This window comes from Saccopteryx bilineata, chromosome 4 (genome assembly GCF_036850765.1).
Source record: "Saccopteryx bilineata isolate mSacBil1 chromosome 4, mSacBil1_pri_phased_curated, whole genome shotgun sequence".
Classification (NCBI taxonomy): domain Eukaryota; kingdom Metazoa; phylum Chordata; class Mammalia; order Chiroptera; family Emballonuridae; genus Saccopteryx; species Saccopteryx bilineata.
The window spans coordinates 131,583,547-131,599,833 of NC_089493.1; the positions used below are offsets into that span (position 1 = coordinate 131,583,547).

General features: G+C 54.7%; 1 protein-coding gene across 10 annotated transcripts in view; it reads left to right on the forward strand.

Moving 5' to 3' along the window:
- The window catches only part of LINGO1 (leucine rich repeat and Ig domain containing 1), a 231,060-nt gene that overhangs the window by 104,008 nt on the left and 110,765 nt on the right, over positions 1-16,287 (forward strand). For 7 of the 10 annotated variants that reach the window (XM_066278278.1, XM_066278281.1, XM_066278283.1 and 4 more), the window contains one exon: positions 14,471-14,523. The exons of the other annotated variants lie outside the window; for them this stretch is intronic. The gene's annotated coding sequence lies outside the window, so the exon portion shown is untranslated. The remainder of the gene's footprint in view (positions 1-14,470; positions 14,524-16,287) is intronic. 10 annotated transcript variants of the gene reach the window in all.

Sequence of the window (16,287 nt, forward strand, 5' to 3'; positions counted from 1 at the left end):
GCCAGGTGTACGGTTTGCAGACATGTCCTCCCGGTCCCTCCATCCTCTTAGCTCTGCCAGTGGTCTCCTTTGCCATGAGAAAGTTTTCAGTTTGATGTTGTTCCATAGATTTACCAGCACGAGGCAGTTCTCATCTGGATTGCTCAGCTGATGAGATTTCTTGGCTAAAGCCCACCAAACCACTTGGCGTATCAGAGCTGGGGAAACAGAGTTCTGTGCTAGGGCACAGCAGCTCAAGGGCCAGGGGGTGGGCACAGGAGCAAGGATGGTGCAGTTGCTGCCACACCCCCTGCAGTGCTGAGCTGGATCCTGCGCATACCTCCCTCCCTCCCTTTGTCTGTCTGTCTCTGTCTCTCTGTGTCTCCCTGCCTTCTCCCTGCCTCTCTCTGTCACCATGTCTCTGTTTCTCTCAGGCCTGTTGGCACATGTTCAGGAATGTTTTGAGCCACTTGTTCAACAAGGTGTCCCAGATGTCCTGGCTCTCTTGGCCTGGAGGATGCAGGTTCTGCCTCTGACAGGCTGCCTCACTGGCTCTGCCACTAGCTTTCTGTGTGACCCAGGCAGGCTCCGTCTCCTCCCTGGACCTCATTTTCTCCATCTATAGAATAATCGTTGTTTCTGTCTCGTCGGGGAGTCTTGAGGGTTAAACAAGATGCTGTATGTGAGTTCCTCTCCGGGGAGTCACACATGCTGCTGTCATCACCTCTCTAGGTGAGCTTGTCAGATTCTCTGGGACCCCTCAATATGCCTGAGGCTACAGGCAGAGTAGGGAGTCATGGGTGATGTGTATCTGGCTGTGCACGTGTGTATCACATGCATGTGCTGGGGTGAGGAGGGCCCAGAAGTCACTGGAGCCCAGCAGACACTGTGGCCATTCACTGGGCAGGAGGGCGGGCCCTGCCCCTCTCAGCTCAGGCTCCCGGAGCAGGGATGTCGGCGGCCCGGTGGCCGCTGGTTTGTGTCCCCTATTCTTAGCCGCACAGACACTCACACCTGCTATTTCTGTGTCCTTCCTACTACGGAGGCGGGGGAGGGGAAGAAAGTAGTTCATCTAAAAATACAGCCTGGGGAAAACATCCAGCACCCAGCCCTAGCGGAGCGATGTGTCTCATGTTCTTGCCTTCTGTCCCTGCTCCCCCACTCACCTCCTGGCTGCCTCCACTCCTTTTGGAACCTTCCAGATGCTGCCTCCCTCTGTAGCTGTGCCACCTTCCCCAGTGCCCTCTGCCCCTGGCTGGGGGCGTCCTGCCCCCATTTCAGAGGGGAAGGAACCGAGGCCTTGGGAGGGCTGGCAGACTTTCTGCTTGTCTCTGTGATCTTCTGTCTGAGCCTCAGTTTCCTCACCTGTACTGGAGAGAGGATAAATGAAAGCACTTCCCTGGCAGGTGGTGATGAGAGGGGAGGAGAAGTGCAGGTAAAGCCCGTGATGTGGGCCAAGCACTTCAAAAGTACTCTGTGAGAGGTCCCTGTCACCATTGGTGGTTTTGTTATTGCCACCCTTGTCCTGGCACTGAGTTCCTGAGGCTGAGGTCCTCTAAGCCTCATGTTCTGAGGCTTTGCTCCAACCATGTTTAAAAAACAACTTACCCCCCTGGAAGCTTCCTGAGGGCAGGTCTGCCTCCTGGTGCCCAGTGTGTGGTAGGCAGGCCTTTGCTGAGGAAGGTGGGGCCAGTCTGGGGGTAAGTGAGCTCCTGCCCCCAGCGGCTCCCGCTCTATGGGCAGGTGCAGGGGAATGGGCTGTTCCCATCTCCACTTTGACATTGGGATCCTGGAATGCACTGACGAAAAGCCATGGTCCTGGGTCCTGTGGCTGGGATGGTGGACCTGGAGCAAAGGCTACCTGTCTCCAGACTCCCTAGTGTCTCACCTGCCTGTCTTTCCTGCTAAAGACTGCAGGAGCCTCCAGGGCCCTCCGTGAAGGCTCAGCAGCCCACCGTCCCCAATTCTCCTTCCTGCTATCTGTCTCTGAACCTGGCCATGCAGGGGCCTGAAGGGTCCAAGGCTTCTGAGGCCAGTAGGTACACCCTTGGGTTTAGTGAACACCCCCTGGGTGTTTGTGGATAGTCTTTTGTGAAAACCTCTATGTACACCAAAGTGGGAGGACTGGTCTCTTGAGGCCATGTTCTGATCAGTGACCATCAGCTTGTGACCAGATGTACTTCCTCCATACTGCCCACACCTCATGCCAGTGGGTTACTTTGACATTGTTTAATTTTATCTGTAAATGTTTTGGTGTCTACCCCTTAAAAAGTAAGGGCCCTAACCCTGGCCGGTTGGCTCAGCGGTAGAGCGTCAGCCTGGCGTGTGGGGGACCCGGGTTCGATTCCCGGCCAGGGCACATGGGAGAAGCGCCCATTTGCTTCTCCACCCCCCCTCCTTCCTCTCTGTCTCTCTCTTCCCCTCCCGCAGCCAAGGCTCCATTGGAGCAAAGATGGCCCGGGCCCTGGGGATGGCTCCTTGGCCTCTGCCCCAGGCGCTAGAGTGGCTCTGGTCGCGGCAGAGCAATGCCCCGGAGGGGAGGGGCAGAGCATCGCCCCCTGGTGGGCAGAGCGTTGCCCCTGGTGGGCATGCCGGGTGGATCCCAGTCGGGCGCATGCGGGAGTCTGTCTGACTGTCTCTCCCCGTTTCCAGCTTCAGAAAAATACAAAAAAAAAAAAAAAGTAAGGGCTCTTAAAATATATATACCCATAATGCCATGACCACACCCAAAGTCAGATGTCACCTGGCACTCGGATTTATCACCTGATTCACTCTTCAAAATAGACATCAGGCCTGACCTGTGGTGGTGCAGTGGATAAAGCGTCGACCTGGAAATGCTGAGGTCGCTGGTTCGAAACCCTGGGCTTGCCTGGTCAAGGCACATATGGGAGTTGATGCTTCTAGCTCCTCCCCAACTTCTCTCTCTGTCTCTCTCTCCTCTCTCTCTCTTCCTTTCTCTCTCCTCTCTAAAATGAATAAATAAAATAAAAAATAAAAAAAATAAAAAAAGATTTAAAAAAAAAAAATAGACATCAGGTGGGAGTTAACGTTGACATTTTCTAGATGAGGACACTGGAGACCCAGGCAGTCTAGTCACTGGCCTGAGGTCACACAGCTAATAAGTGACTGAGAGGATTTGAACTTGTCACTACCCTCTTTCCCCTGCCACGCCCTCGGGATTGCCAAGTCTGGTGGCTCCAGCAGGGTTCTGAGTGTGCTTTGATTGGGGTGCACCTGGTCCATCGAGGATCAGCATAGGTGTGCCCTTGGAATGCAGACTACAGCAGTCCCAGGGGTGAGCCATCTCCTCTGGCCCGCTGCTGAGCTTTACCGAATGTTACAAGCCGTTTAAAAAGCGCTGACCGCATGCTTTGCAGCTCCTATTTAAGACGTACTAAAAAAAATAAGCACCTTTACAGGGAGGAAACTGCAGCACATTGGGATATAACACATCTACTGTGTCACTCATGCATGTGTCATCCTAGAGGAGCCAGGGAGGGGTATGTGAGTGCCAGCTTCACCCTCCGGGGTGCTCTTGAGGGTAACAGGCGCTTAGTGAGCAGGTCTGCATCTCAAGCCCTGAAGCTTTGGGGTGTGTTAAATGTCAGGGTGGGGTGGAATGGGGCGTGTAGGTGGAGGGCAGAGGCTGTACTTGCTCTAGGCTGCCCATTTTGCAGATGAAGAAGCTGAGGCCCAGGAAGGGGAATGAAAGGTCCAAGGTCACATCCTGAGAGCCATTCCCAGCAGGCCAAGGGGGCACTGTACTCACAAGGGTGCTCCTGAATCTCCTTCCTCCCTCTTCCCTCCTCCCTCTTCCCTCCTCGCTCCTCCCTCCTCCCTCCCCCTTTTCCCACCCCTCCTCCCTCCTCTTCCTCCCTCCTCCCTCCTCCGTCCTCTCTCCTCCCTCCTCCCTCCTCCCTCCCACCTGAAGCAGAGTGTGCTGGTTCACTAGGACCCTTAGACACCTCCTGCCACTCTCTGAGCCTTGGCTGGAGTTCATGATACTTAGGTGGGACTAGGGGCATGGAGTATATAATGCTTGTTGGGTGTCCCTCACATCCTCCTTGGAAGGCCCCCAGCAGCCACAGGCTGTGCAGTCTCCCAGAGAGCATGGGGACAGGCCTCCTGCCTCTCTTCCTTCTTTCCTCCACCAACGTTCCTTAAGTGCTTCCCTCCAGCTAATCATTGTGACAGGTTCAGAGGGCTATAGCAGGGAACAAATGAATAGTACCATCCAGCGGTCAAACCAACAGAGATGAAGCCTCTGGGTGCTCTGTGGAGCTCACAGTGGCTCAGAGGGGATGGAAGCTTAGTGAGGAAGACAGCTATGGTGTCAGGCAGCAGTGTGCATACTGCCCCAGTGGCTCTTTGTTCCCTGATAGGGGCTCAGCCAGGTTGGTGAAGGCGAGGAAGGCTCCCTAAAGAAGTAACACCAGAGCTGAGTGCTGCAGGATGAACCAATGAGCTGAGTGGGTGGGAGGCAGTAGCTAGAAGGATGGGGTAGCAGGCAGAGGGGCTAGCATGTGCAAAGGCCCTGTGGCAGAGCTCAGGAAACAAGGAGAAGCCAGCTGGCTGGAGTGCTGCACCCTTAGAGAGGTTTAGTGGGAGGCAGAAGGGGCTGGGCCAGGCCTCCCTGCAGGCCATGAGGGCTTTAAGCTGGGACAGGGAGGGTCATACACTTAAGTTTGTGGTGTGGACAGACTTCTGGCTGTTATGTGGGAAAACGGCCTGAAGTTGGAGCCAGGAGTAGAGTGTGGTAGTAGTTAGGGTTGAAGGTGAGCATCCAGATGGCAGGCACTGGTGGCCTGTACCAGGTGCCAACCATCATCCCCTTTAAGCCTGCTGACCCAGGAATGTCCCTACTAGTGTCCAGGAGGGGCAGTGCTCTGAGACACATCATTCTGCAGGAGGTAGAGGGCTGAGGGGGTGAGGTGAATGTCCTTCCTTCTCTGGAAGGCCGGGAAGCCAGGCGTGGGAGAGCCCACTGGCCCAGGATGTTCCTTCTCTGACATGTAGCTCAAGTGGTAGGCAGCTGAGCTATGAGCATGTGAGCAATGAGGGTGTGACATCTGCCTCCGTGTCATACTCCTAGGCTCCCAAAGCTCGCTCATTCCGGGAGGAGCCAGTGCCCTGAGAGGGGAAAAAACAGGTTTGCTTTACTTAATTGTGACTGATGCTGACAGCTTGCATCTTTAGTCTGAAAAGTATCTATGGGGTAAGGACTGCTTTTCTCAATTGGGATAATTATGTTAATTAAAATGCATTCTTTATAGCAGCTCTGATGAATAAAAACAGTTCCACTGCTCTCTTTAAACACTCTAACCTTCTGCCGTGAGAGTGAGGACGTTCTTGCTTGGTGGTTTATGCGTCCTTACGTGGATTTCGAGAGGCGACCTGCTGCCGGGTGGCTTGGAGATGGATGGATACAGCGAGGGGGTGGGCGAGTGCACTGGCCAGCGCTGGATAGGCCATCGGGTGCAGGACTGGGACTGGCACTGCTGTGGAGCCTTCAAGAGAATGAGAAAGCCACTTCTTTCTCTAATTGCTGTTTGCATCCCCTGGAGAGCATGGAGTAATTAATGAGTTCTCAATTAAGGGCATTACATGTGGGAGAAAGAGGTGCTTGGGCCAGAGTGGGTCTAGAGTGAAAGGCAACCTGGGGACGTCTTCTCACCCCTGGCCTTGGTGGGACAGGGGTAGAAGAGGTAGCTGGAAGTTAAGAGGGGTCCTTAATAAAGTGGAGGTGGTAGTTGATGTGCAAGGATGAGAGAGGGAGGGAAGAGAAACCAGTGGGGGGCAATGGCAGGCAGGAAGGGGTTTTCTGTCTCCCCCTCAGGGAAGCTGCACTGGGCAGAGTGAGAATGAATGGGTCCTGCCCCTCTACCCAGGACCCTCAGTTACCGCCACAGCCTCCTGGTCTTGGCTGTGAGTCCCCGTCTGGTGAGCCAAAGACCTGGACAGGGGCTCAGAGGCCCATTCTGCTCTATGGAGGTGTTTGTGTGTGTAATTGTGTGTGTGAAGGTCTGTATGGTGAGAGTGAGTATGTATATGCGTATATGTGTGTGTGAGAGTGTGTATGTGATTATGTTTTTATGTGTATGATGAGTGTATTGTGCATTTGTGTGTGCAAGCGGGTATGTGAGAATGTGTGTGTGTAAGCCTGAGTGTATGGGTGTGTGTGTAAGCCTGAATGTGTGGGTACATGTGTATGTGTGTGAGAGAGTGTGTATATTCCAGCCACAGAAGGTGATAATAGTCTCAGTCCACAGATACTGGAAACATTGAGGCTTCCCATCAATACTGCATCAGGCTTTCTGGTGTATCTTGAAAAGTCTGAAGCCTAGACCCACCTCCCGTCAGGAGCCCTGGGTAGACAGAGATGTGGCTGCTCTTACTGAGCCTCCTCCCCTCCCCATGTCCTTGACCGCCTGACCTGGTGGTGTCACACCTGGTCTCAGAAAGGATGAGGGATTCTGGGACCCTGTGACTCTGGTCAGCTAAGGCCTGTGAGGGTTGGGGGTATGGACTCATATTGAGGAGGGTATTTAGGTCCCAAAGAAAGGCGGACATCTCAGCTGACCACCATGCTGGTTTTCTGAGAGGACAGAGTGCAGATGGACGTGTCCCAGGTGTGGGAGGGAGGCTTTGCAGACTTCCTCACTCATTTGCCCAGGGTATTCCTGTCCTGGGAGCTGCTCAGCCTGCATGGTCATGGCCCACAGGGGTAAAGCTGAGACTGACACTCCTGAGCAGGTGGTGAGGACAGGGTTAGAGGAGGTGCCACAGCTCCCCTCCAATTCCAGCCCAGCCCCGGCCCCTCTTGCTGCCCCAAAAGAGGAAATAAGCTGAGAGATTCGTTTTGTACATGCCGCCTGGCTGAAGAGGAGGCTGTTGCGGTCAGGGAGGCCCCTGTAGCCCACAGAGCACATGGACCACAAGGGGCAGGAGCTTGTTCAAGGTCATACAGCCTGGAGCCATTGTCTGGGGAAAGGACAGAGCCCAGGCCCCATAACCCCAGGGGGTTATGAGGGTAGCCAAGGCCAGGGTACTAAGCCTGAAGGGTCCCCATGACCAGAGGAAGAACTCCTAGATACTCTCTAGACCACTGAACCTCTCGTGGGGCCCCTGCACACTAGCTTCTGGCCACAACTTTGGGGCCTGATACTGGACTCCAGAGGCTTGCCTGTGCACATGGGTCTGGGCACTCACACATGTACGTGTGTGGACAGGCACACACTTGTGTTGTCAGGCATACATCTATGTCCATGTGTGCACGTGGGTTGTACCTGTGCATGTGTACACATGTCGATGCATGCCTGTGCACACACATGGGTATATGCAGGCATATGGTTACATGTGTGTACATGCATGTGTGAGTGCCCCAGTGTACACACATCCATGGGTGTGTGTACATAAGGCCGTTTACCACGTGTGTCTGGGGAACTGCATCCTAGTAGTTCTGCCCCTGCATGTTCACACATGTGTTTTCTCACATAGGTCCATGTGTGCTATGAGGGACCTGGCAAGGCCCCACCTTAGGCCCTGGAACAGCGTGGCTCTCAAGGTGGTATGATGAGTCAGAGGTGTGAGCTCTGGCCCATACTGGGAACCTGCCCCCTCAGGAGGGATGACACTGTCTATCTTGGGACCAGCGAGTATCCTGACAGGCAGGCCTCGGACCCCACTTCCAGCAGTCTGGAGAGAGCCTGAGCTGTGTGACCTGCCCCATGACTCCACTGCCCAGAAGTGCCAAGGACAAGGCAGGGACTCCCTTGTTCACTCCCCCACGAGGCCAGCTGGTAGTGAGCCCTTTCCCACACTGCAGAACTGAATCGCAGTTTGAGATGTGCGGAAGGGTCTGCGCCTTGCTGAGGATGGCCTGGGACTGGGGCCTGTCTGCTGGGACTCTCCCGGGGAGCAGCCACTGGGGCCCGCCCAGAAGGAGCTGGCCTGTCTCTTCCTCTTCCACCAGCACAGTTGCCAAGGTGAAAGTAAACTAAGCCTCCATCTGCCTCCCCTTCCACCCCCATCCCCCTTGTTATCTGCCAAGCTCTTGGGCTGCGCTGATGACCCTTTGCCAAGAGGGAATCGCATTTTCCAAGACAGGGCAATTCCGACTGCTACAATGCAGAGTGCTAATGGAGGGGGTGCTGGGCACTGCCTCTGGCAGGGACACCCCCACCTCAGCAGACAGCACCAGCTCCTGCACAGCCCACTGGGACCCGGGCCGCCACCCCACCGCAGCCGGGCTCACTGAGGGAGCTTCCCTTCTCACCTCCACTGTATTTACAACTTCAATTTTTAATGCCTCTGCTCTTTGAAGACGCGTAATGTTTTTGAGAGGAACATTTCCTCTCAAAACCTGCACGCAGGTTGAGGACAGTGCAATAAATCAACTAATAACTGGAACCTCATTTTCTGCTTCACAGCAGGGAGTTAACCCCTGCCTCACTGCCTTCCTCCCATGCAGGGCTTGAGTCCAGCCCTGAGGGAGGGTGGTGGGGTGCTGGTGGTTAAGCTGGGCCCCACGGCTCTCTGCTCATGTTCCCTGGCTGCTTTTGTCCTTTTTTCCCCTGGGACTCTCTCCGATGTACCTGCTTCCCCTCTTTCTCTTCTTGTTTTCTCTTTGGCTCTGTTTACTTCTGTCCTGCTCAAAGCAGGTCAGACCAGAGGAGATGTCTGGAATTGGGGGCTGTGGAGGGGACCCACAGTTGTTGGGAACTTCTTAGGCCTGGGCACTAGGCCAGTTTTGCCCTGACTTGCTCCTCTCTGAGCCTCCAGGTTGCTAAATGTGCATGGGCAGACCAGAATTTGATTTTTACATCTAGGACAGACTTGACAGCAGAGATGGGCAGGGCCTGAGGCTTCCCTAGTTCGTGCCTGCCCATGGTCACTCAGAAGGCGGGATGGGGTGGGAGTGGAGGGGAGATGAGAAGTTTTCAGTCTGTGGGACTGGTGGGAATAGCTTGATGTCTCTTCCTTCCTATGTGTGCACATGTTAGCTAATGCATGTGTGTCTTGGCCCCCAAGGTCGTGGAGTACCACTGCTGCTCAGTTAGGCTGGCCCCTGGCCTTCTGCAGGACTTGTGGAAGGTCTCACAGTGGGAACCACATCTGTGTTGAGAGGCTGGGTGGCACAGGTCAAGGTCAGGAGCGCAGACTCTGGGACCATGCTGCTTGGTGCACATCTGGCATTGCCTTTTGCTGCTTTGTGACCTCGGGTGAATCATTTAACCTTTCTGGGCCTCAGTTCCCCCATCTGTGAAATAGAGATGAGAATAGTGCCTCACTAACTTTGTTGTGCAGACTAAACAGGTTATGACCCTTTGCCAAGAGGGAATCACATTTTCCAAGACAGGGCAATTCCGACTGCTACAATGCAGAGTGCTAATGGAGGGGGTGCTGGGCACTGCCTCTGGCAGGGACACCCCCACCTCAGCAGACAGCACCAGCTGTCTATATGGTGCCTAGTATACATGAACGCAGTTCAAATGTTTGCCGTCATTGTTATAAGACACACACTCATACACAGCATCATCCCCTGCTCCAACTCACTGGCCAAGAGATACCAGAGATGCACCTGGTGTGCTCCACAACTTGCAAGTGAGGAGGAGCCCAGTGTCCACCAGAGTAGCCAGAGGAGGCTTCCTGGAGGAGGTGTTACCAGTACTAGGCTTCAGATAGGCAGAGAGGAGGGTGGACCTGGGAACCTGTTGGGGAAGGGCAGGAGGGATATTTGGATCATGCCAAGGCCTGGATGGAAGTGTCTTCTACATTGATTCAGAGGGAAGCAGGGAGGCTCATGGTCAGTAGCCCCCACTGCATGCGGACATCTTGTGTGTGTTACCTGTCTGTGGAAATGAGGAACCTGCATCTGGACACTGACATATGACCTGCTGGGGTCATCCATGCTGTCAGGGGCAGAGCAGGGATTGGAACTTGTGCATAGTTTACCCTGAAGCTGTAGTCCTCCCATGGCTTCAGTCCCAGCACTGCAAACCCGAGGAGGGGCAGCCCATGCTAGTCCTCATCTACAATGCCCTGCTCTGCCTACATGCCCTTGGGGATGGCGCAGACAGCCTTTTGGGACAGTTCATGGCATTGTATGAATCCACTTATTCTAACGGGGCTATTCAGGGTAGGCCCAAATCTGGTGGCCACACTCACCCCCGATCTACCCACAGCCCCTCACCACACCCTGTCCATGTGGCCTGCTGGCTTCTTGTCAGGCCCACCCTGAGTGAACTGCACTATTTTCTTTCAGTGCTCCACTGATGCAGGAAGGGAATGAGAAGTGCCCCTCACTGGGCACTTGCAGTGTGCTGGACACAGGTGTAGCATGCCACATTCAGGTGGGACCGAACTCCGGAGCCCAGCTCTGGGGTGCAGGGTTCTCTTGGCCAGGTCATGGACTGGAACCTGGGCCAATCTGGAATAGCGTGCAGCCCCAAGAATTTGGTTTCCAGAGTGTTTAAGCAGATGACTCTCCTGGGTTATACTTCTATTGCATTACGCTCCTATCTTCTTTGGGCCATAAAACAGCAAACTTCTATGGCCGCCAGCAGCTCCCTGTGAGACACGGGGCAATGATTCTGCTATCAAGTCATAGTTACTGTAGGTGGTGTTTGAGGGTGAGTGAAGAGTATGGGTTTGGAGACTGTGCCCCTCCCCATGCAGAGGTGAGCCAGCCTCACCAGGTGGCAGGGAGGACACTGCCAGGGGGAAGGCTTGTCCATTCACTTGGCAAGTGTGACTGAGCACCCATTATGCACCAGGTGCTGGCCGGTTGGTAAGGCAAGACACTAACACAATAAAGGCAAAGAGGGGATCTGAAGTTGTTAATGGTGCAGTAATGGGAAGAATGGGTGTACCTCTCAGGTGAGGACACACCTGTGGGATAGAGGAGGCTATGTAACAAGAGGAAGCCTTGTGGGAGGACATTTGCATGGGACTCTGGGGATTGTGGGGTGGCTGAAATGTTTTCCAAGGGTCAGTGAGCATCTACTGGTAGTTAAATGGGGAGGGGGTGTGATCTGCTCTATGTTTTTAATAAGTCTCTCTGGACGGTGCAGGAGGGGGTAAGCAGGGAAACAGGTGAGGCAGAAGGGATGGAGGCAGATGACCACAGACCCATGACAGAGGCAGAATGGGGTGTGTGACATGAAGGGGGCAAGGAAGGCCTCTCATTTCCTGACGGAGGCAGGAGGACCGTGAGGGGTGAGGATTGGACGCAGACAAGAGTTGGTTCTCAACTGCCTCCTGGAGCAGAGCTGTCCCTGTACGTTGGGTTTCCAACCCTGGAGCTCTGGTTGAGGGCTGTGCAGGGGACAGAGGTGCAGGAGCCGTGGCTGTAGGTGGTGTTTGTGGACCTGGCGTGGGAGGCCCAGGAAGAGACGTGGGTGGTGCAGACCCTGGGCTCACAGATGTGGAGGGCTGACGGGGAGAAGGTCAGCACACCAGGCCGACAAGGATGGCAGGGAAAGCCAGGATGGTTGGCACTGCAGAAGCAGAGCACGGGTTCCGAAAGGAAGGCAAAGCGACCATGGTCACTGCCGCGAGGTGGGGAGGGGTGCACAGACACCACCATTGGGTTTGACAGCATGGAGGCCATTGGGACTTGGAGGAGAGAAGGTGTGAGGAAGGGTGGATGGAATCTAGTTTGAATTGGGCTGAGGGGAGGAAATGGAGAAAGGTGTCTTTGGCTTTTCCTGGAAATTTTGTATAGAGAAGAGAGACAGAGTGGTGGCTGGCGGGAGTGGGGGAGTCACAGGAAACCCATCAGGGATGTGCAGTCTTGTCCGGGGTCCTCCCCAGCTGTCCTCAGCGGAGATGTCTTGTGTGATTCTAGGACAGAATCAGGCCAGGTCCCAGTCTACACTGACACAACCCACAGACTTCACTCCAATTTTCAGTTGTACATTAATGTGCATATGTGTGCACGTGCGTGTGCATGCTGTTCTGTGTAATTATGTCACGTGTGCATCTTTGTGTAACTGCCACCACAATCAGCTGTTCCATCACAACAAGGGTCCCTGTGCCACTAGCTCCTCCCCTCCCTCCCGCGCTGGCCCCTGGCTGCCACCTCCTTATTCTGTATCTCTAGTGAGTGTTATATAAGTGGAATCATATAGGATAGAAACTTCTGAGATGGAGACCTTTTTAATGCAGCAAAGTGATGGGAGGGGATTTTTAAAGCCCAGGATGGGATTGTGTGCTAGCAGGAAGGCTATGGGAGCCAGCGGAGGGGCAAGATGGGTGATGCCGAAAGGCAGCATGGGGGGAGCTGACTGCTGGACAGAGGAGATGGGTTCCGAGTCCGGGTGGCACACCTACCCTTTGGCATGCAGCATGGCCCCTTCTCAGGGAGGAAGAGGGGACGTGGCAGAGCAGGTGGGCTTCTGGGATGCTGAGGCTGGGGGCTGGTGACAGGGTTGGCCTTCCTCACTGAGAGTTGAGAGAGGTTTCTGTTGAGCACAACAGCTCAGAGATGGGACATGAGGAGAGCAGACAAGAGGACATGCTGCCCTTTCGGGAGAGTAGGAGGGTGAGCTGACCAGGGCCCCCCACCCCGACCCCCTGCCCGTGCCTTGGTGCATGGAAGGCACAGCTTTCCTGGCAGGTCCATTCGCTCCAGCCGCATTCGACTTCCCAGCCATGGGTGCCCAAGGGTGCTGGCTGGATTCATCCAGGTTGGGGTTTTGTGAGCAGATTGCCAGGGGTGAGGGGTCTGGGCACTGGAGGGGTTAATTACACTGGTGGACTGTGGAGCCCAAGCAGGAAAAGGGAGAACAATGATGGAGAGAGGGAGATGTGCAAGTTCTTTATTCGATGAAAGAGTTGTGGGAGGAGGGCTGAAGAGAGGCACCGGCAGGCAGGGCTGGGCTGGGCGGGGAGGCCTGACCACAGCTGTGGTGGAGAGGGGTCCAGGCTGTCCCTGGGGTAGAGGCTAGAGGGTTTGGAAGCCAAAGGTCACTGGAGGCAGGAGGTCAGGAAATGGAGAGCCCCAGTGCTGGTCATCCCTATCATGGTGGTGTCACCTGGAGGAGGATAAGGGCCGAGGTGCAGAGGGAGACACATGCCTCATGTGGACGAGGGGAGGTAGCCAGGAGGATGTGGCACTATCTCTCCTGGTGACTCCCAGAGTACCAAGGGAGGTCAGAATCGTGACAGATGGTCTCCACTATGGGGAACACAGAGGTGACACAGACCCTGTTCCTGTCCATGTAACCACAGCAGGCATTCCCAAACTATGGCCCCATGGGCCTCATGCGGCCCCCTGAGGCCATTTATCCGGCCCCCACTGCACTTCCGGAAGGGGCTCCTCTTTCACTGGTGGTCAGTGTGGCGGCCCTCCAATGGTCTGAGGGACAGCAAACTGGCCCCCTGTGTAAAAAGTTTGGGGACCTCTGAACCACAGCCTCACGGGGAAGGCAGGACGAGATAATGAGCAAAGGTGGTAACATCAACTGAAATATAGGTCAAGCAGCAGTTGCTCGAGTTGGCAGGGCTTTGGGGCTGGTGGATTTCTGAGGAGGAAAGGAAGGTCCAGGGATTGGTGGTGAAGGAGGAGTCAGCGGAGATGGGTATAGAAGGGGTATGAGTTTATCAAAGGGGCTTTCCAGAAGAAGGGAGGAGGGAAGCTGTATGAGCAGAGTCCCCAAGTAGGGTTAGGGGTGCTATCCACAGAGCCACAGAGGTGGGAAGGCCAGGTATGCAGGCCGGCTTCTGAGATGTCAGTCTTCTCGGGGACAGGTGATCCAGGTGCCCCTGAGGCCTGTGAACAGTGGGAAACTGGCCAGTGGATTCTCTGTGGCCCAGCATGCCCAAGCCACTCATTACGGAGGTGAAGAGGCCTGTTGGCTGGGGTCAGGAAACAGTATTGGCTGCTGGGTGTGAGTGCCCGGTCACAGGTGGCTCAAGCTGCTTGAGCTAGCCAGATCAGCAAAATGGGACCTCCCCAGCTGCCCTGCACTGCCTCCCAGCAGCAGAGTGATGGTGAAGGCTCCAGCTCCCCGGGCAGGGACGCTCAGCAGAAACCCAGGGTGCACCTGTCACAAAGTGGTTTCGGCAGAACCTTGGATTTAGAGAACAATGTTTTGGCATCAGGTTGAGATCAGAGGATGGAGGCAGCCTACCAGGCCATGAAGCTGAGCGCTGTAAACCTTGTTAATATGGTGCCTCTGTATTCAGAGTGGCACCTAGTTTGGAGCAGCGCCTTTCCCTGGGCTGGGGCCCATTGTTCCTGCCGAATGAGTCACACCAGGCGACTTCAAAGCCCACTCCTGGGCTGCTCTGTACCAGTTAATGAGCGTTTAAGGTCGGGCGGCTGGGGCTATGGCCTTGGTGCAGCTCTCCAGTTGCCAGGGCAGATGGGCAGTGTCGAGTGCCAGGCTCGGGTGGGGATGAGGAACAACCTTCAGGGCCAAGAGGCTTGGAAGGGGCTGCAAGAGGCAGAGGAGCCACATGCTCTCATCCCTTCTTGTTTTTCCAGGTCAAGCTGGTCCTGAGGGGCACCAGGAGAGGGCCCAGGATGCCTGGCCAGAGGTAACAGTCTGGGGACACCCCATGGGGTCTTGCCGGTGGTCTGATCTGCATGGACTCTGGGTTCCCGAGGAGATGAGGGGTTCTGCCGTACCCTGGTGTTCACCCCCACTTTCCATTGTGCTAAGGGCTTTGCACACACGAGCGCTCATCTTTTAGCTGAAGGCTGTCCAAGAGGCCAGTGATGGCCCCAGGACACAAACCTCAGGGTCCGCTGGTGCTGCGGAGAAGCTTTAGGTGAGAGTTGGCTGTGGCTTTAGACAGTGATGTCATTTTCAGTCAGAACAGCTGGGTCTACGAACTGTGGAGGTTTCTCTGACTTTGAAGACCTTGAACTACGGGTGAGCCTGGAGACAGGGAAGACACAGCAGGAAGACCCAGGGCAGTGAGCCCGAAAGGGCCCCAGACTGCGGGCTGGTACTCCAGGGTTCCAGGCTGGCTGCTGGCACTGCTGACTTGTGCCAGATGATGACTCTGTCCTGTCCAGCTCTCTGGCCTGCATACGTTGAGGTCCAGTGGGGGACTAAATGTGCACCTGCATCGGCAGCCAATCAGAGTCCCAGCTTTGCTTGCACACCTCCATAGATAGGGTGCTCACCACCTCATGACACTGCCATTTTTTTCTTTTTATTTTATTGCTGGATAGTTGCAGTTGTTAGAACAGGCATTGTATACTGTTCACAAAAGTTAGGGGATATTTCAAAATGAATATGAAGTGATAAAATATCCCTTAAATTTTGTGAGCAGTATATTAACATCCCAGGCCTGCCGTGACACATTACCATGTACCTAGCAGAATGAGACAACAGAAATATGTCTTATTATGATTCCAGAGGCTAGAAGTTTGAAATCAACTTCTTGGCGGGCTGTCCTCTCCGGTGGGTCTCGGGGAGGAACTGCTTCCTCTGCCAGCTGCTTCCTCTGGGGGTTCCAGGAGTCTTTGGCATTCCTCGCCTTGTGCACATCACTCCAGTCCCTACCTTTGTCCTCACAGGGCCTCTTCCATGTTTGTATGTCTGTGTCCAGATTAAACCCATCCTAATTCATTGTACCTGCAGTTACTAATCACCCTGTTCCCAAATCAAGTCACATTCTGAGGCTCCAGGTGGACATGAACTTTGGGGACATACTTCAAAGCAGCGCATTCATTTTTCCCCTCCCAGGACTAGACTTTGACCCTGTAACTTAGCCCCTGTGGATCCTCCTGCCCAGCCCTGGCTCCGTCCACCTCCAGCTCCCCACCTCCTGTTCAGGAGTGCCTGCTGGGTGCAGAAGGCTTTCTGGCAACATGATTCTCCTCCCTCCTGAGGGTTGCCATCCCTCCTTCTGCTCTTCTTGCATTGGACACGGAACTCCCCTCTCTCCACTCTGGGAGTCATCTGAGGCCCCACCAATTACCTGCTGTCTTGATGTAGAGCACTATAAAACCCTTCACCTCATTATGGGAAATTTTGTTTCAAGGGCCTTTAAAAACCATCTCATTACCCTGCAAGAACTGTAATTACCTCACTCAAAGAGAAGGTTCTGGGCGAGCTGGTACCTAGCATGCTCAAAGCTGCGGATGGGGTTCTCCACGGGCAGCTCTGGCCAGTTGGGTCGAGCTCCTCTTTTCCCCTATATAATCTTCTCTGGCCCCTTTCCTTTTGAGGTATGGGCACTCTCGTCTCTGGAGGCCAGACCTTCCCCAGAGAGACCACAGCAGCCAAATGCCTGCAGGGCTGAGGCGGCAATCTCACGCGGGTGCCCCTGCTTGGAGGGCCAGAACCT